This window comes from Ictalurus furcatus, chromosome 7, assembly GCF_023375685.1.
Source record: "Ictalurus furcatus strain D&B chromosome 7, Billie_1.0, whole genome shotgun sequence".
In the NCBI taxonomy this organism is placed as follows: Eukaryota; Metazoa; Chordata; class Actinopteri; order Siluriformes; family Ictaluridae; genus Ictalurus; species Ictalurus furcatus.
In genome coordinates this window covers 20,817,872-20,840,421 of record NC_071261.1, presented here as the reverse complement: position 1 = coordinate 20,840,421, position 22,550 = coordinate 20,817,872, and the positions used below count along the sequence as shown (strand labels likewise).

Sequence of the window (22,550 nt, the reverse complement as noted above, 5' to 3'; positions counted from 1 at the left end):
TGGTCTTTAATTTATTAAAGAATGACATAAATTTTCATCCACTTATAGTTTTGTTGTGGAATGTCCATGAAACACTTATACAAGCTAGAAATAGTCATTCTCTCATTGGCCTCTCTCTCTTTTTTTTTTTTTAACTTTCTTGAAGCTAATAAGAAAAAATCTTCTCTGAATATTTTCTGAATATTCTCCCATTATGGAAAAAGTGAAGTTACAGCTTTACCCCTGATTGTTATAAAGCACTGAAACTGGAGACTCCTTCCAACAATGCTAAATAAACATCCCGTCACAAGAACTTATCAACAATTACACACTTTTTATAATCTGTTGCAGCGTAGTATTCGTCATACAAACAAGTTGTTACTATGGAAACTACAGTTGTGCTGTTATAGAAAGTTAGTCAACACAATCTGACCAATCAGATTCAAATGGTATAATTCAAATGTTATAAAATCTGTATATATATATATATATATATATATATATATATATATATATATATATATATATATATAATGGTCTTCTTGTTTTTCTGGTGTTGTTTTTTCCCTCTGTTCATTTCATTTGGAACGAAGAACCTTTCAGTGTGGAGCAGCACATAAGAGTGTTTATCATGAATAAATAAATGTCAAAGTGACATCTAGGCAAACTCCATTTCCTGAGGTGTGGACACATTACTCAAAGACCCCTGCCATAACACCCTTGCACACCTACACATACATGTCCTTCATCAGTACTTCACTGACTGACTCTAATTCCCTCAGCAGGGCCCCTTTATAGCTCTAAACACAGTTAGGGAGCAAGCTCAAGACCTGACGACAATTATGATAGCAGCGATTAAGAAAACAATTATTTCTGAAAAGTAATTACACTCTAATGTTTGAACAAACAGATGCAGAGAGAGAGAGGAGGGGGGGCAGCAAGCAAGTGATCAGACTACTGATTAGACACACATGCACAAGTACGCACACACATAAACTGCTTCAAATCATGCTTCTGTATCTTTAATGCTCAGTCAGGCACTTTTATAAAGCAGGAGAGAGACATTTTTTACAAAGCAAAAGAGAGACAAAATGCCTGTTACACACCAAAGAGACAAGCTTCAAGGCTCCTCATCAGAAAAGCGCCTTCGCAATTACCAAACTAAAACTGAGTTCAACTGGAAAATGTAAAGACGAACAGAACAATAATACATTAATGAACATGAATAATTGAGGCTCTGTTGAGAGACGATGAAATGAATATTGAAATGTCTGTACATTTGGCTTCTGCCCAGATGAACCCCCCTGAGTTTAGTCGGGCCCCGAGGCAATTTGAAAAACATAACAAAAATTAATATCATTTGAGCGCGAGCAGAGAGCGGCTTCTTTTAACTGACAAGGACAATTTCCTGGAAGCGAGGCAATGAAAGATGGCCTGAACAGACTTTTAAATATGAGCTTACATGAAAAAAAGAGCTCTCTATCTCAATTATACCCATATGGTAATTTCCAGCTAGTCTGCTCCCTCCCTCTCTCTTTATATCTCTCAGGATTTGTTTTCTGTCATGTACGGTATATTATGAGTAGTTTTGGACTAGTGATAGCAGATAATGGCTCAGCTTTTATTTAAATATACTATACCATACTGAATATCTTCCAAACTATTAGACCACATGTTCCCAACCCTGGTCCTATACATTTTACATTTTCTAAATGCCCACTTTAATTCAGGAAGGGTTATTAGTTAAATTCGGTTTCTTGAGAGAAGGGAAAACACTTCTGTATGCAGGACAGGGGGTACTCCAGGACCAGGGCTGGGAACCTTAGGGGGTTTTCACATTGGCAGTTCATTTGCACTGGAAACGTGCTGTGATTCCTGTGAATGGGAACACAACTTGTACTCAGGTCTGCACTTGTTCAGGAAGTAACGTAACCTGAGCATTTGTTTTACCCGATGTTGACATCATTAGTTTCTACAGCACATGTGTACCATATGAATTCCTTGCAATCAGCTGAGCAGCCAAAAGCCGCCTTCTCCTGGACATGAATTATGCCATTTGGCACACACAGACACAAGTGTCATTCACTCTGCTGCGCATAATAGCACAAAAATAATAACAAATAAAAAAAATGGTGAGTTGTGTTGTGTTCTCCATGCGCGTTTGTGATGATTTAAGATGAACGCAAATGCACTGGGGTTCAATAGAATTGAGTGAGTCTGAAACCAGACTAATGCTCTGGGGGCACCGGGAACAACTGCACTAGGATTTGGACTGCAGCAAACATGCCCAATGTGAAAACCACCTTAGAGTATAAAGTATGAGCATAGGTTGTCCTTCAACTACACAAGGAACTTTGTCTATCCATGATATTGTCATATCTATGCAAAGGATAAAATATATGTTTCCATTCAAAGCTATGTAGTAGAGCAACGGAGAAGGCTGTCTTTAAAGATAATCGATGATAAGAGCACAGTGAGCCAGCCTGCTTCAAAGAAGCATGCTATCACAAGCTGTCATCATGCTGATGATGATGATGATGATGGAGATACAGATCCTAATCTGCATGTAAAAACACGATTCTATTCATTCCTCCTTATCCTCTCACTCTCTGTGTCACACTTTAACTCTCTTTCTGTCCATATTCTTTCTTAAACCAGTCTCACTCCTATAGTGTTGACTGATAAACTAACTCGATTTGAATTTGCTCTGGAAATACCATTTAATTTTGATCTAAGCATGGATAAATCTAACTTGAAATCTCAAGTGTCGCAAAGTTCAACCGACACTGTGACTGCATAAAACAGCTAATGGTGTGTCTTGCATGTTGTCACATGTGTTGCTTTGACTCAGTGGCTCCTTGCTCGAGGGCAATGGAACATCACACGATTCATTAGCTGGGTAAAAATATCCCTAGGGCACGCTACGCTGGGAAGAAGATGACAAGGCAGAGAACAGAGAGAGAGGGAGAGGGATATGCAAAACAGAGATTTGGCAACTTAAAAAGATGGTAAATAAATAGTTTAACCTTGTTGTTTCCAACTTTAGTGGCCCGCATGCCAGTGTGAGTGTGTTTTTGGCACGTTAGTTAGCGAAAGGACTTAAATCAGTATATATTTATAGTGTATCTTAGTTATTTTTATACGTTCTTTTTTGCTGATGAGCATCTTTTTTTTTTTTTTTTTTTTTTTTGTGTGTGTTTACATTTAAAACAAATATTTAAAAATGCTGCACACACTTCACACAACAGCACACTATGTGGACCAAACTGTGATTTCACTGATTTACAACAAATTCCATTCAGTAAACACAGTTTTCAAAACTGCATTCATTTATCACTCGGGCGCCACCACCAGCAAAACTGTTTTTTTCTACAGCCCAATTTGCAAATGTTTGCATACTCCTCTTCAAAATGGCTACACTCAGCTTCAAAACAACGCACACAACACACAGATAGAAATTTGGATATTGAGTACATAGCAATTTACTAAGTAACAATAATGTATTAAATTACAACCAGCATCCTAACAATTAGCATAGTTCTACAAACAAAGAGAAAAAAATGGCAGGATCAAAATGAGGGCTTTTACAGCAAGACTATACTTCAAAAAAACAAGCTAAAAATAGTAACAAAATAATACTGGGACAATATATTTTCATTATGGATGTGGACTGTTTATGATTCATCAAAAACCAATCCATGACACAATGGATGCAGGAAACATGGATGTATCAGATCAAGGATGCAATGTATGGGGAAGACATTTAGGCACATTTTTCCCCTTAATGAATAGAAAGGGAGAACAATAGGTGACTGTGTTGATGAGAACAAATAGCAGTTTATTTTGAGACATGCTTACACTTTTTTGGACATTAAATGAATTTTTGGCTGAGCTGTGTAATTGTGAAGAGAGATGTGTAAAGACTGAAAACTACTTATTGTCAAGTACAATCATTAGGCTGTAGGATGTTTTACATATTTTCTTCTTAATTGGCAATAATATGCTTATAAATACACAATAAAAGAAAAAAAAAATCTAAGCTGTTTTTTAATTTAGTAGTGTATTTTTCCATTTTTCTTACCCCATTAATCTAATCAAATCGAACCATCTAATCACCGCTCTTAATCTAACCATCTAATCCTGCACCGTATGTTTTTCCCTGTTTCTCCCATTATGAGCAGTCTGCTGAGAGCAGAACACACAAGCGGGCGAGTGACTGAGCGAGCAGGTGCAAGCAGTCACATGGGGCCAGATGGATCGAATGACACGCCGGCCTCACTGCTCGAGTTAGCAGGTGAGGGAGTGATAGAGAAAGGGATAGAGATGGGGGAGGGAAGTGAAGGGAAACGAGGTGTTCCACCTGTTCATGGATGACAGGTAATCACAGTGTAGCCATTATTACTGCAAAATAAGATGGGGTGATGGGATAAGTGCTTTATGCCCACACGGACAAACATAGAATAAAGACGCATTACGTATAGCCCAGATGTTCCTTTATCCGAATCTGATTATTGCATTTGATGATTATTGTTTGATGGTAAGCTGCTGATTAGCCACTTGTACCTTCACAAACATGATTTTGTGAATATAAAATGGTGAAAATTGCTTGAACTGTAGGACTTTTATGGACTGTAGTCACTGCCATTCATCCCTGTAGCATGTGGTGGTTTTCCAAACTAGGTATTGGAGTCACAGACAGCCAAACATTTGTCAAATTCATGCTGGGAGAATGCTGTACATACATACTGAGCACACGTGAAAAGTTGAGCAGACGTACATTATATAAACTCTCACCTGCAAAATGTTTATTGTAGACTATCTACAAGCACTCCAGAAGCTGTCTGGTTATCATCTCTTTAATACGTCATGCATCATGACAGCTTTACTACGTGATAAATCCAAAATGCTTATACATATATTCAACAGTTGCAAAGAAATTTTACAATCACACAGGGTAAAAATCTGATTACTCTCTGTCTGTTCATCGCTTCTTCATTTTCACCCTCTTCCTCTCTCGCGCACACACACACACACACACACACACACACACACACACACACACACACACGCACGCACATACACACACACATACACACGCACACACAAAGAATGCGAGCAGTTAGAGGATTATCTGAATCCTCTTGAATTCCATAATAAGGCATGAACGTGGCTATATTCCAATGCAAGTTCAGGATAATTTAACCCCATGTGAATATCGGTAACCGTTCCTTTCAAGTTCACAAAGTGCCATTGCTTATTTAAACATCATTGCTTATTGAAACAACACTGCTTATTTAAACACCACAAAGTGATTGCTGAGTTTCTGAACAATGACCTTAAAAAGTGCTCCATAAGAACAAAGTGGATTTCAGATTTCAGAGGCAAAGCAGGTCAAACCTAATGAAAACTCGATACAGCAGCTAATGCAGTTTAGATGTTTGAAACTGAAGCTCCCTGCTCTTCCTCTCTCACATGCATACACACACACACACACACACACACACACACACACAAGCCCAGAAGTACACATACACACTGTATATGGAGCATTTAGAATGAGCACAAATAGTCTGGCTAGTTACAATAACACACATTAGTCAAAAATAAGTGCAAGATGCGCAGTGGTTAGAGCAACCTGGAATCAACACTGACCTCCTTCAACCTGGCTCGTGTCCCTGGTCAGGCTCATCTGTGAGAGATTCATTTGTATCAGAAGACTTTTCTTTTTTTTCTTTGACAGTAATCTTCCATTAAAGTGCAAAGACTGTTATATCTCACTGTTGACTATGTTGACTATCCATGCATCCATCCATCCATTTTCTGTACCGTTAACCCTACACAGGATTGCAAGGGAGCCTGGAGCCTATCCCAGGGAACTCATGGCATGAGGGGAGGGACACCCTGGACAGGGTGCTAACCCATATCAGGGCACAACTGCACACACATTGACACACCATGGACAATTTAGAAAAGCCAATCAACCAACAGTGCATGTCTTCGGAAACTAGAGTACCTGGAGGAAACCCCCAAAGTTGTCATGCACACAGGGCGGAGGCAGGATTCAAACCCCCAACCGTGGAGGTGCTAGGCAAATGTGCTAGCCACTTAGTCATATCATTTCATTTCATCTCTCTCCCCCACACCCAGTCAAAATAAAAGTAAAAAATACTACGTCAGCTCACACTCTGATCATGATGATGCTAATTAGAAGGAGCAACATGAGGATAGAGTTTATATCTGACGCTATGTTTATTTCACAAGTTATTCAAATCATCTTAGGAGCCTTACAGAAATCTGGATGTAGACCCTAATGAGCAAGCCAGAGGCAAGAGTTGCATGGAAAAACTCCTTGCGACAACATAAGGAAGAACCTGAACCAGACTCAAAAGGAAACCCATCATCTTCTGGTTAATAAGTAAAGCATATTTTAATTTTCATTTCACATTGCAATTAGAGGGGGGCACGGTGGTTTAGTGGTTAGCATGTTTGCCTCGCACCTTCGGGGTTGGGTGTTCAAACCAAAACTCCACCATCTGTGCACAGAGCTTTCATGTTCTCCCTGTGCATCAGGGGTTACCTCTGGGTACTCTGTTTTCCTCCCCCAGTCCAAAAACCTGCACTGTAGGCTGATTGACATTTCTAAATTGTCCGTAGTGTGTGAGTGTGTGTGCGATTGTCCCCTGTGATGGCTTGGCACCCCATCCAGGGTGCCCCCACCTTGTGCCCTGAGTTCCCTGTGATAGGCTCCATGCTCTCCCACGACCCTGAGTAGGATAAGTGGTATGGAAAATGGATGGATGGATGGATATTGTGATTAGATTCTGTGCTAGTTATTGTATGGTTATAGTATGGAGTTAAAAAAAAAAATTTAAATCCCAGTGAAACACCTTTGGGTGCTTCAGCACCCTTTTAAGTTGCTTTTCCAAATGATTAAATGTACAATCCAATTAATCTAACAGTTATCCTATTCCATTGCAAATGCCTACTTCAAATCCTTAATTGTCTTTGGTCACACACAGCAAAATTCACAGCAGAAATGGGGTTCTAATGAATGTGAATATAATATATCACAGGTTTTTATTTGTGTGCACACTATACCTGGAGTGGAGCACTGATTTCATAGAAGAGTTAGTGAATCAGTGGAATATTTGCAGCTCCCAGTAACTCATACCTCACATACAGTGGAGGAAATAAGTATTGAATGCGTCAACATTTTTTTCAGTAAATATATTTCCAATGACGCTATTCACATGACATTTTCACCAGACATCAGTATTAACTCAAGAAATCCACACGTTTTAAGAAATCCAAACATTAAAGTCCATAAATGAAGTTATGTGTAATAAAGAGGAATGACACCGGAAAAAAAATATTGAACACGCTAACTGAAATTTGCTTAATACTTAGTGGAGAAGCCTTTGTTTGTATTGTCAGCTTCAAGACGCTTTCTGTATGAATAAATTAATTGGCCGCAGTACTCAGGTGTGATTTGACCCATTCTTCTAAACATATTGTCTTTAAATCTTGTTTAATTGGATTCAAGTCCGGTGATTGAATGGGCCATTCTAACACCTTAATTTTTTTCTCTGAAACCAATTGAGAGTTTGCTTTGCTGTATTCTTTGGATCGTTGTCCTGCTGGAAGGTCCACACAGGTGTCATCTTCATCATCATGGTGGATGGCAGCAGATTCTTCTCAAGTATCTCCTGGAAAATATGAAGTCTGCCAGTACCATGTGATTAAAAACAGCCCCACACCATGATGCTTCCACCTCCAAATGTCACTGTTGGTATAGTGTTTTTAGGGTGATGTTCAATGCCATTTCTTCTCCGAACATGGTGTGTAGTATGACAGCCAAAATGTTCAATTTAGCTCTCGTCTGACAAGACTACGCTCTCCCAGTATTTCAGAGGCTTGTCCAAATGAGTTGTATCAAACTTTAAACGAGCTTCAACATGCCTTTTCTTTAGTAATGGAGTCTTGCGGCATGAGCGTGAGCAATTTAGTGTGTTGCCTATTGTTTTCTCTGTGGCGATGGTACTTGCTGCCTACAAGTGTTTCTGGAGCTCTTTCCGAGTGGTCCTTGGCTCTTGGGCTACTCTTCTAACTATTCTTCTGAATCCCTGGTCAGAAATATTGTGAGGAGCTCCTGTGCGTGGCCGTTTGATGACGGAGTGATGTTTTTTCCACTTACAGATAATGACCCCAATGGTGCTTACTGGAGGCTCTTTGCTTTTACCCATCAGGAGATGTTTCTTGTGTAACACCTTGGCAACGAAAAGCCTTTTGATAGACCACCAATTTACTAACCCAGCTGATATTAATTTGCACAGATAGGAGGTATAATTACTTACGAATTTCAGCTGGTTCATTGCTTTACCTTACCTTGGAGAACTACTTTTTCTTAGCGTGTTCAATACTTTTTTCCTGTGTCATTCCACTTTATTACACATAACTTTATTTATGGACTTGAATGTTGTTAATTCTTTATATTTCCGGATTTCTTGAGTTAATACTGATCTCTGGTGAAAATTTCATGTGAACAGCCTCATTGGAAATATATTTACTGAAAATAATGTTGACACCCTCAATAATTATTTTCCCCACTGTACATCTGTACACTGTCTGCTCTGTGTCAACTCTGTAAGATGGACAGGAATTTGCTTCTGCTGCCACTATTAACACAGTCTACATCAATGTAAGGGATTCTTTGGAAAAGATCCTGTATGGGATTAGAAATGTTAAAATAAATCTGTAACGCACGTGTGAAAGATATCTGTACACAATGGTTTGGCTATACATATTTTAAGCAGTAAAAGTTATTGCAGAGTATGCTGATGTATTTCACACACATCTGATAAGGGTAGGTCAGAGCAAGCTACAGCAAAGCCTTGCAGCCTAAAATGTTCTCTACCACCTCCTAAGTTTATTCACATGACGTTGGATCCAACAATCCAGTGGACCAAACATATTTTTGTTATCGAAAAAATTGCGTATTTGTATGTTGCCTGGTGGTTTCATAAGGACCTTTGAATGTGGCCAATTTGGCCTTCTGTCCATCTGGTATCTGGTACTGATGCTGAGAAGCCCAATGATGGTCTAATGGGCAATGAAAGCCCTAGATGCTTAATTTTTCAGAAGGCAGGGAACTCTCCTGTCCCCAGGTCATATCATAGGCTTATGCAATTAGAAACTCAAACACGAGCCTTGATGCTTTATCCCTCATCCCTTGGTCTTTTTTTTCTGCACACACACACACACACACACACACACACACACACACACACACACACAGTTTCAAAAGGAATTAGCAAACTGAAATTAATTTGAGCCCTGCAACTAACCTTAGAAAAGAATTTGGAGAGAAGAGTTAAGAGAGTGATGGTTGTGGCTGGAGAAGGATATTGAGAGAGGGAGATGGAAGAAGAAAAAAAACCTTGCCAAAAAACCTCAATGAATAAGTCAGAGACCAGCTGTATGATTTTTTTCTTAACTAAAGAGGCCATGAGTGAAGAAAAGTGTTCAGTGCAGAGAGCAATTCCCACTCTCCCTTGACAAATCCCCTGTTTAGTCTGCGCCTGCCCGCCCCACATGCATGCACGCACACACACACACACACACACACACACACACACACACACACACAGACACACACACACGTAATGCCAAGTTTCACCGAAAAAGTAAAGACATGGACGGGTCTCTCTCTCTTTGTGTGTGTGTGTGTGTGTGTGTGTGTGTGTGTGTTTCTGCATGTGTGTGTCAGTGTCCATCCTGATACTAATCTGCAGTATGGATTAGCACAGTTTAATTGGATAGAAAGACCTTCCCTCACCTGCTTAGAGCAAAGCTTTTTATCAGAACCATCAATATCTAACATGCATGATTGCATATTCTGCTCTTGATTACGCTGGCATCTTTGCACAGATCTTTTTTTAATTAATGAAATAAACCTAGCAATTGTACCTTGACCTGATTGTCCTTGTCTTTGTATTTTAGTTTATTTTAGTTCAAACTTCAAACTGCAACTTGTGAAAAATAAAGTTCTTCTCACACCCCAGCATACAGATGAGTCTGAGCCTGAGCCTGTGCCCAATGTAGCTAAAGATTCCTGCTCTTGGCTGATAGGAGAGGAACTAAATGTGGTTGTGTGTTGTAAGAGGCTTTTCTATTCACAGCGGTTGTAAGTGTGGTTATTTGAGTTAACGTAGCCAGCCAGATCAGCCATCAACCATTCTCTTCTGACCTCTTTAGTCAACAAGATGTTTCTACCCACAGAGCTGCAACTCACTCAACTTCTTTTTGTTTTCCGCACCATTCTGTGTAAACTCTAGAGAATGTTGTGTGTGAAAATCCCAAGAGGTTTCTGAAATACTCAAACAGCCCATCTGGTATGAATGCCACGGTCAACGTCACTGAGATTTTCTCCATGCTGATATTTGTTGTGAACATTAACTGCAACTCTTGACCTGTACCTGCATGATTGTATGCATTGCTCTGCTGCCACATGATAACTGCATGAATGAGCAGGTGTACAGATGTTCTTAATAAAGTTGCCTCACTGTGTGTTGGATGGGGAAAAAAATCCTTAATGATCAGCTGAAGATGGTGGATTGCTGTGGTGAAATAAATCAGACCATAACCTAAACACTACCATTTCTGATTTAAAAAAATAAATAAATAAATAAATTCCTCCTTGTCATTTTCTTTGCTTAGGAAGGAGACTTTCGTTTCACCTTCTGTGATCAATGTGATAAAAATGCATAGTGTACAAATTGGACTTGCTTAATCTACAGAAAAAAAAAAATAAGAAAATGATCATAACAACAAATCATTGGTCAGGAAATTAGCAAGAATTAAACATATAGATAAAATAACTTAGTATGGGATAACTTTTCCATTTAATTCCTTTAAATGTTTAAGATTTGCGGGTAAACTATTTATTTATTCAGTCTGTGCACGATTTCAAGTTTTTCCTTGTGATTGTTGCGGCCAAATATGCTTTATTTTGCTGTGGCTTTTTTCAAAATATGCAATGCAATTTGCAGATTTTTTGTGGGTTTCTTTTTTTTTTCTTTCAGAAAACTACTTGAATTGGTGAAATTGCAATTGCATGAAGTTGTTTTGCACTGTATTTTGTGATGTTTGTTGGTAAATGAGACCTTTTAGATGTACTCATGTTCGACGCATGTGAATTGAAGAGGACATTGGCTGAAAGCGTGTTGCCGTGATGCGTGATGACGTCACCGTCTTGGCCCAAATCTGCATAAAATCTGCAAAATCTGCATAAAATCTGCATAAAATCCTCCAAATATTGTAGAGTTTGCTAGATTTTGCATTAATTTCTGTGAGCCAAAATCATGAAATATAGGAGGGCCTGATGATTTATTTATTAAATTGTATTTATTTATTTTGTGCCTTATTTTAATTTTGTACACCCAGACACCCAGGAATTTTACATCAAACATTTTAATCATTCTCATGATTGTACTTTTGCATATAAGAAGACTATATTTTTCTGCTTCTATCTTTGCCCCAAACAGTTCACTGCAACAAAAGTAAACAAGCAATTGGCAGCACATGAGGTCTCAGGAGTGCATTTATTTAATTCTTGATCAATGATTTGTTGTTAAGACCATTAAAACTTAACATCGAAACTTAAACTATTTATTTACACTGAATAGTTTTTTTCACCTCTATTCACCTTTACTTTCTTGGAATGACTACTTTTCTCTGAATCTGTTACTTTTTAAAAATGTTTTATTAATAGTACCTTTAAACAAGTAAGGTTTTAACTAGTTTATCCTCATCTGCTTACAACACATTTTCTGCAAGACTGTTCAAGGTTTTCCCCTCATTTTCAGTGTTAACAGTGATTCGCCTTTATCATGCACAGCTAACTAAGTGATTTTTCCTCTACAGCAGTACCCATATTGACCTCAAATGGGTGAGAATTTCATAGCCCAGCGCCAGACTGAGAAAATGAGTACCACAGGATTTGAATAGGGGCTGACAACACTGCAAAGCGATCAGGCAAAAGGCAAGATAAAAGCAAATACTCGCTATACTTGTTGTGGGCAGTGCAGCATTCAAACAGCCTTCAAAACTATACATTACTTTGGACATATGTAGTAGATTGAGTCCATATGGCACTTTAGAAGAAAAAAAAAGCAGTGAGCTTTTAAAAGCCGTGAGGTAGCAGCTTGTTCACTTGAGGCACATTTGTAGAAAATGGCACAGAGGAATGCTCACGCATCATGCAAATGTTGAAGTGCTGTATTTGCATGTTGGTCTAGCACAATCAGTCGAAGAACTAACATCCAGGCATGTGTCCATGTGTATATGTGTGTGCATATATGTGTGTGAATTTATAAGGAACTACACTATTTGGATTGGGTTTCACTGCACAGTCTCTGGCTGACACTCTGTTTATCTGTGTATGAAAACCAGAAGCCATTAGCCACGTTAGCCATTTGCACGCGCCCAGTAGACAAAACAAGTGTATGAGGTTTACTTGATGACAAAAGCGAATTAAAACAAAGTATGAGATTAACCAGAGACCAAAACGACACTACCTTCCTTTGAGGTAGTGGAATATATTAAAGCAAAAAAAAAAAAAAAAATGGCTGAAAGCATGGAGATATGTGTCATACGGTTTGAGTCTAAACTGAATTCAAGATGTTAGCATTAACTTTTGAAAGGGGTTACATACTGTATGTTTCTGTTTTTTCTAAGACAAGATCTGAAGAAAGGCACTTGGATGCCTTTGAATAATAGCAGAAAAGGAAAAAAAAAAACTAAAATCTTATTCAACACTTTTTTTCCACTCCTTTGCTGATTTAAATGCAGAGAAATAATATGTGTGTGATCCTTGTTCAATCTTTGATCACGGTGTGTCACTGCCAAAATCTAAATGGAGAATCAGAAGGATGTTTTGCATACAAAAGAAGGAAGAAGGGAGAAATGAGGAAATAGTGTGAGAAGAGAGAATATTCACTTGAAATACCGCAACGCATAATGAAGCCTCATTAATAAAACATGAGCAGCTGAGAGCTGCGATACTCTCTCAATGACGCATAGACATCCCTTTTTAATGATATTGATTGGATAGTGGTGTGTGCCTATGCGTGTGGTAGTGCTTTATATTGATTCCTCTGACCTGAAGCCTACAGCGAGCTTTAGGCTACAACTATAGGACATTTTGGTGAGCTAAAAATTATACATGTATCATCTTTACCCTGGTTCTTGTGAGTTAGTAACAAGATGAGGGAGAGCCATAGCAAGGAGAGAAGTCATGTAGTGTAGGCATGGGTCACACGTGTGAGTGTGTGCAGTAGCGGGTGGAGAAGGCTAAGGTGAGGTGGCAGGTAGAAAATGGCCTGAGCCGTTTCACTTGACACTTCAGCGGCTTCAAACAAACAAGCAGAAGCCCAGAGGAGAGAGGTCTAATCCATTCAGCCATGGCAATTCTCATTATTGACTGCTGAGGAATAGAACTGGTGGGAGGGGATGCAACAAGGGGAGAGAGACGAGGGAAAAGGCATAAGAGGTGAAAGAATAAAGGAAGAAAGGTGCCGCTTCATCCTGGCAAAACATCCATTCTGTTGTAATGGTTCTGGATGGGTTTCTTTCTTTCTCTTGCTACTTCTATATATTAAAAAAAGCATCAGATTATATCTATACAGATACAATAAAAATATCCATACACACACACACACACATGCAGTCTTATTTTATACACATCCTCCTTCCACTGCCAACTAGCAATTCTGAGGCAAGGCGGGTGTGAACAGAGTATTCACAGAGTAAGTGCTGGCATATGTGTGTGTGTATGCGTGTGTGTGTGCGTGTGTGTGTTTATGTGTGTGTGTGTGTGTGTGTGTGTGTGTGTTCGTGTGTGTGTGTGTGTGTGTGTGTGTTGTTGAAACTGCCTCCGACTGCTGTCAAAGCCCTTTATAAGTAGCATTCATATGATTTTAAACATTAATGAGCCTCTGATCTAAAACACACGAAGTGTATTGTACTCTTGCCCTACAACAGTTTGCTAATGATGATTTATATATATATATATATATATATATATATATATATATATATATATATATCAATTATATAACTTTTTAATTGTTTACAGTTACATTTAATGCTGTGGAACATCTGCGAGACAAGTCAGTTCCTCTTATCGCTTATGTTGCCATTCCCTCACCAGCCCATCTCTTCTTTCTTTCTGTTATGTTACTGAGAAAACGTACTATTATACTAAATAGTAAATTCACTACCACTATTCCAAGTGCTAACACCGGAAACTCCTTTCTTGAATGTTAAATTAACATCTCCTTAGAGAAAACTTTTTTGTTTGTTTTTCTTTGCTAAATAGCAGGTTTTGAACATGTTTATTATTGAACATAGATTATGTGGAGCATCTGCTATACAAGTGCCTGGAATTAGGTGTTACTATAGAAATTATAACATTTCAGAATTTGTATAAACCTGTGATTTGTCTTTCAACATTTACATTTACAGTTTATCACATACACCACAATTCATTACAATTCTACCACTGTCCTAAGCAAATGTCTTAGGCGAAGAAAACCATGAGGAGCCCACATACTATTTGCTGTTGTTGATGAAGTTATTGTTGATATTTAAGTGGATTTTTTCATTACGTTTTTATTTATTTATTTCATTTAAACCACTACCAATAAACATTTAGGTCAAATCCTAATTTGCCTCCATCCTTCCAACCATCCATTCATTTTCCATACCGCTTATCCTACACAGGGTCGCGGGGAGCCTGGAGCCTATCCCAGGGAACTCTGGGCACACCCTGGACAGGGTTCACAACCTATCGCAGGGCACAATCAAACACATATTCACACACTACAGACATTCTGGAAATGCCAATCAGACTACAACGCAAGTCTTTGGACTGGGGTAGGAAACCAGAGTACCTGGAGGAAACCCCTGAAGCACAGGGAGCACATGCACGCTCCACACACCCAGTGCGGAAGCAGAGTTTGAACCCCCAACCCTGGATGTGTCAGGAAAAACGTGCTAACCACTAAGCCACTGTGCCGCCCCCAGTTTGCTTCCTGCTCACTATATTCATCAGATAACAGAAATAACATATGATATAATGAAACTGATTGTCTAAATTAGTGCACTATACAGTATACCCAGTAAAATGCCATTTGGAATTAAGCAATAGAAAAAAAAATAGACTCAGATATGTGATTATTGGAAATGTTTCACTACTCCAACCTACACACTGCCTGATTGCTGACATGTGTCACCCAGTCCATGCTGAGAGTAACGGCATGTGAGTGTGAGTGATTTGACCATAATGACAATGGCTAGATGAATCATATGCAGTGACAAATGACTGTCATCCTTCTGATTTCAGCTTCAGATCTCTCTCACTCACACACACACACACACACACACACACACACACACACACACACGCACACACACATACACACTGCAGCTATCCTTGCATATACTTGTAACACTGTAATTTCCATGATGAAATGGACCATGACAAGAAAAGCACCCTCAGCTCAGTTCAGTCAATAGTGCGCTTTGTGAAACATCGAAGATGAGACAGAAACAGAGAAAGATTCAATAGTGAAGAAGACACAATGAAAGGATAGAGGGGACACATCAAACTTCTCTCTTTTATTCCTGTCTTTCCAAGGTCTGCAATGGAAACAGTGGCTCTCTGTCCACTACAAATGGCAAGGCCACATTTTTATTGCTTTCTTTATTTTTTATACCGCAGCTGTTATCTCTTCCTCTCCATACACCATTTCAGATGTTAGCATTGCAGAGAAAGTGGAGAAAGCGCTGGATTGCTGTTCAGGAGAAATCCAGTCAGTCAGGGGTGGAAGAATGGTGCAGAGAAAATGGAGGATGGAGGGCCTCTGAATGAGAAAGAGAGCACGGATGGGAGGAAGGGAGGGGGGTCTATGGGAATGTGGGAAATGATTGATATTCCACTCCTCTCTAGGTTCAGTCAAATGACAAAGTTCCTTCCTCACAATCAAAATGCTAGAGAATATAAATTCAGTTCTTTAACACTGTTCTGTCCACTGGCTAATATTTCAGCTCAATTAGATAACAAACAAAACATTCATACACGCATTCATGCACACAAAACATTCATACATGCATTCATGCACACTGATACAGACAAGTATGGATTGCTATATATATATATATATATATATATATATATATATATATATATATATACACAGTATAGTTTAGGGTGTGTGTGTGTGTGTGTGTGTGTGTGTGTGTGTGTGTCATATTACATATAATATGCTTATATAATCTGTTCCTCTGTTTGGAAATAATGGAGTCAAATTACTTTACTACCAAAATGTGGAGTACCGGGATAATATAGACTCTAAAAATGAGTGTATTTATGCAAGAATTTAAATCTGAATATAAGAATATTTCACAACAGGTGGCTCATGTGGATTTAAACCATTTTGGCATTAATGAAATTGGTGGCGATAAGAAATGTAGAGAAGCCTATTTCTGAAATGACAAATTATATAATCATTCTTTAAAAAGTCTAAAGATGGGTGGGTTGATGGATGGATGGATTGATTGAACAGATACTTGGACCTCTGGATGAATCAATTAGTGGATGGATGGGTGATAGATGGATATGGCTGGATATGTGTGTGTGTGTGTGTGTGTGTGAATAAAGTCTGTGTGTTATGGATGGATGGGTGGACAATGGATGGACAACCTGGTTGGATGGATGGATGGATAGATACCTGGTTGGATGGATGGATGGATAATGGATGGATGGATACCTGGTTTGATGGATGGATGGGTGGATAATGGATGGATGCATACCTGGTTGGATGGATACCTGGTTGGATGGATGGATGGATAGCAAGCTACATGGATGGTTGGATGATGACTGTGTATGCATATGTGCAGACATATACACTCTACTCAACCTGTCTCCAGTAAGCTCATGAGATTACTCTTAATATAGATATCAAACAGAAGTATAATACAAGGTCAAATAAGATAAATAAATAGAATACTGCACTCATCCCATAACAGTCACCAGGCAGCCCAGTGCTCCCTGCTTTGGGTGGATTAGAAAAGATAAGCTTGCTTCTTTTCTCCTTCCCCCAAACCACAAAGAGGATGGAAGGATAACAGATCATTTTCATTATTTCAAATTATTTAATTTTTAACGTTCTAATTAGAGTCTGTTTGTTTTCTTTACTAGAGGACAGAAGTTATTGCTCAGATAACTGTGTTTGTGTGGCTTTGGGCACATGTGAAATATGATAGTTACTATATGATGTGTGTGTGTGTGTGTGTGTGTGTGTGTGTGTGTGTGTGTGTGTCCAAACTGCATCCTAATTTCAGAGCTGCATGTTCTGCTCCCTATGTGTTTGGGGATCAGTGAAAGACTACATGCTTCTCTTATTACTTGGAAGCACATCACAGATGGCAGATCAGATCAAACACACACATACACACACACACACACACACACACACACACAAACATAGAGGAAGGGAGAGAGAGAGAGAAACAGCAAGCTCCAGGGCTGATAAGGCCCAAATGTGCAGTTTATATTCCTTTTACTAGCAGCAGTGATAGAGGAAAGAAAACTGGTATGAATGAAAAGCTCTGCTTTCTGACTCGCACGCCTCTGGAGGGATATGATATTGAAGCTTGCTAACTGTATAAAGATAATGTACATATACTGAATGTATAACATAAACTTGAGAACAGAGCTGGAGAGTTAGAGAAAGGGGATGTATTTGGATATAATTGGAATGGCTGGGACAAAAAACACACGAAAAAGAAATGCTGGATGCAGCTCATATACTATACATGGTTAGTTAGTTAGTTTGTCACTTTTGTCCCCCACCAGTTTTTTCTTGATCTGCTTAACCCCTTGAACTCCCAGGGTGAGTGTGCAAATACTTATATTGAAGTTGCTGAATAATTCATAATGGTGATTAAATAATGTGGTTTATGAATAAACCAGAATTCATGAATAATTGAGTGATGTATTCAAATAATAAGGCAGGCATTGAAGGGGTTAAATTTATTAAACTGAAGCAGACCAATAAGAAAAGAAGTATGCATAAGTATATTTTGACTCAGATTAGACACAAAACCAGTCTAATAAGTGAGAAAGAGCCAAGATATATACAGAGAGAGAGAGAGAGAGAGAGAGAGAGAGAGAGAGAGAGAGAGTCAATTGCTCAACCCTTCACAAAAACACACCATACTCTGAAATCTGGGGCAAAATGTAGCACGTCACTGCCGCATCTACAACAATGCAAATGTACATTCATCTTAGTTTGTGACAGATGTAAGTGAGGAACACACACACACACATTCTCTAATTGTTAGTGGTACTCTCTCTCTCTCTCTCTCTCTCTCTCTCTCTCTCTCTCTCAGACTGGCCAGTGATGAAATAGAGAGTTACACTGCAAACCAGATATGTGTGGAAATTGCTTTTCAGCAAATTACTTTACATCCAGTTTAAACTCTCTCACACACACTCAGTGCAGAAGGGGAGGTTTATCTTACTCTTAATTTGATGTGGAATAAAAACACGGCATGCTGTTTCCGCTCTCTATGAGCCCAGAAGAACAGAGGGAGAGAAGGCAGCCCCAGGGCAACACATTTTCACTCTCGCTCCTCCTCCTCCCTTATGCCTCGCTCCGCATCAGTATGCTGCAGACATGCGTGATCTCACTTTCTCTCACTCACACACTCACACGCACACTCACTCACTCACTCACACACACATACAAACACACACACACACACACACACACACACACACACAGTCATGAGTCTCTAAACACTGCAGCTTTGTGCTACAGCGGTTCAATCTCTGTCTCTGTCCCTCCCACTACAGTCCATGGTGCTGGAGTCAATCTCTGCTAAATGATATAATTCATTCAAGACTCTCCAAGGCAATTCACCGTACTCGCCTTTATATTTGTGCATTCGAACATGAACATCTCCATTTACACATCTCTGTGTGACCTGAGGCATTGAAAAATCGGTGGGAGGAAACTGTACCACACCTTTCTGAAACTAGCCCTCACCTGTCTGGGCACACTGTCAGAGGAGTCACGCTGGCCCAGTCACTTCTTCCCTGACAAACAAACTCACAATAACCTAATACAAGGATTGAATGTGGCTATGGAAGATCACCAAGGGTGTGTGTTCTATGTGGTGAAATCATAGCTCCTGTAACGGTTATAGTAAATGCCATTCGGTCTATTGTTATAAAACAGTGCACAGCAAGAACACATTGTCAGTCTCTAGTCCTTGACTCAGCCTGCAATGTGAAAACATAGTTACATAAGAATAAACTTTCCCAAGACTAAAGAATAACAATAATACTAAATAACAGTACATAATAATAAGGTTCTGAGTTAAATCCTTGCATGCTAATTGCACATCTAATTACAAATCATTGTATTAGTCATGGCTGATGTAACCCCTTAATCAGGCTGAAAGGTACATTTTAGTATAGTCAGTTTCCTGGCTTGCTACAGGCATCTTAGAGCACTTTTCCAATGTATTGTACAGGGCAGTATATTACAGTATGGTTACTTATACAAATCCGGAATTACCCATACCTTGATTGATCGATTATTATGACCATGATCACCTGTGAATGTAGGAGTTTTTGTGACAACACTTCCAATGTGACACTAGTGGTGAATGTGAACAATAGCAACAATGGGGAAGCTTTACGGGTTGATTAAACTTTTACTCTACATTTGGTATTGTGTGTAGAAACATAAAGCATTTGAATATACAGAACCTTCTGGCTTTTCCACTGAAGTATTAAAAAACTACAAATGAAGATTGCTCTGCTGTATATCCCAAACCACATACTACCAACCTAAATAGTATAACAGTATATACAGTAAAGTAACAACCTGTAGTGCACTAATTTGATATACTGCTTAGTATAGTGAAGTCCTAATGTTGTTTCCAAACTGATGGTTGTCTGACTAATATGTGATGAATGTGCTTAAGCATTGCATTTCCATCTCCAGCCTTATGCTTCAGTTCAGAACTACTGGTACGCTAACAAGAAAAAAAAAACATTTGCTTTGTTAGTTATGGTACTGGTCACTTGGCAAGTTGGTACAAAGGATACTACGGGATAATGGGTTTGTTACTGTATTGTTCTGCACCATATCGTCCAGTAAGAATTTGTTCTCTACAAGTATCACTCAGGCGCCAGCACACTTACAGATATGCTCTTAAAGCTACAAAATACCATAGGATTTTCTATAGATCCTTCAATAATCCACTAGTCAAAGTACACTTAAAAAGTTCAAAAGGTTGCTGTAGTTGTAAAGAACCAAGTAGGTTTGTAGTCTGCCTCTTTTCTTTTATTTCTCCTCTATTTCTTTTTGTCTGCCTTTAATGGATTAGAGATTTGAATACACAGCGAAGATTTGCACAAACATACCCACGCACAGACTTCATATACCATTTCATCACAACAGCTACTACAACCATGAGATGCCTGATCTGAGATAAAACATGTATGCTGGGGTTCTTAAACATTTTGTAGCCAGGGACCTCTTTAGCTATATAATGAATTCAACAGACCCCTTCTGAACATAATCCAGCTATTCAAATATTAGGCTCATTATTTAAATATATACAATCATATTGTGGCTATGTATTGCACCCATAAAGCTTTTTATCCCTGAAATTACGTCCAAGTTGGCATTATCTATACACCTACGTGTTGTTTGATTTTTGAGGTTTGTGTTTAAGCCAATCGATTCGAGTGTCCCAACAAACCAACTAATTAGAATTCAATATATATGATAACTTTTATAATGGTAGGTTGTGATTTCCACCACTGTAACAAAACAAAATAATTGCCTTTCTGTGCTTTATGGAGCACTTTGAGAACTGCCTCCTGTCTTTCAGCCTTGGAGAGGTCCAAAAAAGTATAAATATCAGGTAAAGTACAGTGATAACAGAGGCTGTTACAACACCAATGTAATATTTTTTTCCTAATGGATAACTGACAGAGAAATCAGAAAAATATACAGATAGCTAATGCTCACATTAATAAGGCTTCACTGTGGTACACCATGATAAAATATGATACCTAATATTAATAATTTGGGATGGTTCTCTGTAATCTTGCATTGATGTGGTACATGACTATGATGATTTGCTGTATTACACAGTGACATTGCTCTGGTGTGGTGCACACTAATGATGCTTTGGTAGGGTAAACATGAGAGCTTGCCTGAGGCAGCGTGTGTTTCACGTTTATTACGATGATTCCAGGTCAATTTGGAGCTTTTCCTATTAGTGGTAAAGGCTGGTGTGAAAAGGTTGGTGCGTGAATACTCCTGTTCCATATTTCTGTCTAAGTGAGGGATTTTACCATGAATTGAGGGAATAATGATAAGTCTATTGTTCTTGATCTTTGGGAACGGATGAATGATAGTCACATGCAAAGAGGCGGGAATATGGCCAACCACATTCAATGAGTCATAATGTATAAGAGTGGCTGGTGTTGAGCCATTTTTTTAGAGGAAAAATTTCGAGGTGGATTAGAAGAAGGGTACAAATGAAATACTAATGCAAAGTGGGGAGAAGGGAATGCATGAATAATGGGGGGAAAAAACGAAGAACACAGCGAGGTGAAGGAGTTCTCTAGCTAACTCCTGAACATGCTACACATGATTTTTAATTCAGTTTTTTTTTTTTAGGATGTTTCTAGAGTTTCTAGATTCTGAAACGTTTTTAGACTCTAAACCCACAGATCCAAATTTGATGTTAACCCACCAGCCATATGTTGAGTGTCCTGGTACAGCACATTTCTGTGTACTGAAAGTTGTGAAAGGTGCTTCTACCCCCAAATTCAGATCTTAGCACTGGTGTGTGCTCAGGTCCAGTGTGTGTTCTGGCTCACAGCACTTCTTGTGCTTGGCTGGGGTGTCTAGAGTTTAATTTAAGACCAGGCGAGGTGGATCAAAGCTGTGGCCAAGCCACTACATCAAAGAGGGAGCAGACGTTCGTATGGTTGAAGGGACCTTGATTAACCCCCAAAAAGTGTTTGAGGGAGTTTGAGGGAGGCGAGCGACATAGTTGCCTCAGAGGAACATGAGGGAACAAATTAGAACTTTGTGCCATATTAGAACTTTGTGCTAAATTCACTTAGTATTTGTAACAGCTATATGTTATACATAAAGGTAAAGTGTTTTAATGATACAAGCAAGTGATCACTGTGGCCTTGTGTGGAATTAAGTGTGTTTGACTCAGTTACAAGATTATTTTACTTTTTGGATTCACTGCTCTCCCACACATTACCATATAAGGGCAACTAAAGAACTTATTTATGATTTTCAGCCTTGCCTCGCTTGCAAACTATTCACAATATCTACAGTATTGAGGTTGCCAAGTTCACGAGTGAGATTTTCCGAGGTACTTTTTCTGTTTATAGAAAGTGATTTTAATCCAAATGGCTGTTCTTACAACATCTGTGCATGTACATGGAATCAAGAAGACCA

At 38.9% G+C, this 22,550-nt stretch overlaps 1 protein-coding gene across 3 annotated transcripts in view; it reads right to left on the bottom strand.

Annotated features, from left to right (window-relative positions):
• The window catches only part of pcdh7b (protocadherin 7b), a 164,757-nt gene that overhangs the window by 96,445 nt on the left and 45,762 nt on the right, over positions 1-22,550 (bottom strand). The gene's annotated exons all lie outside the window — the stretch shown is intronic.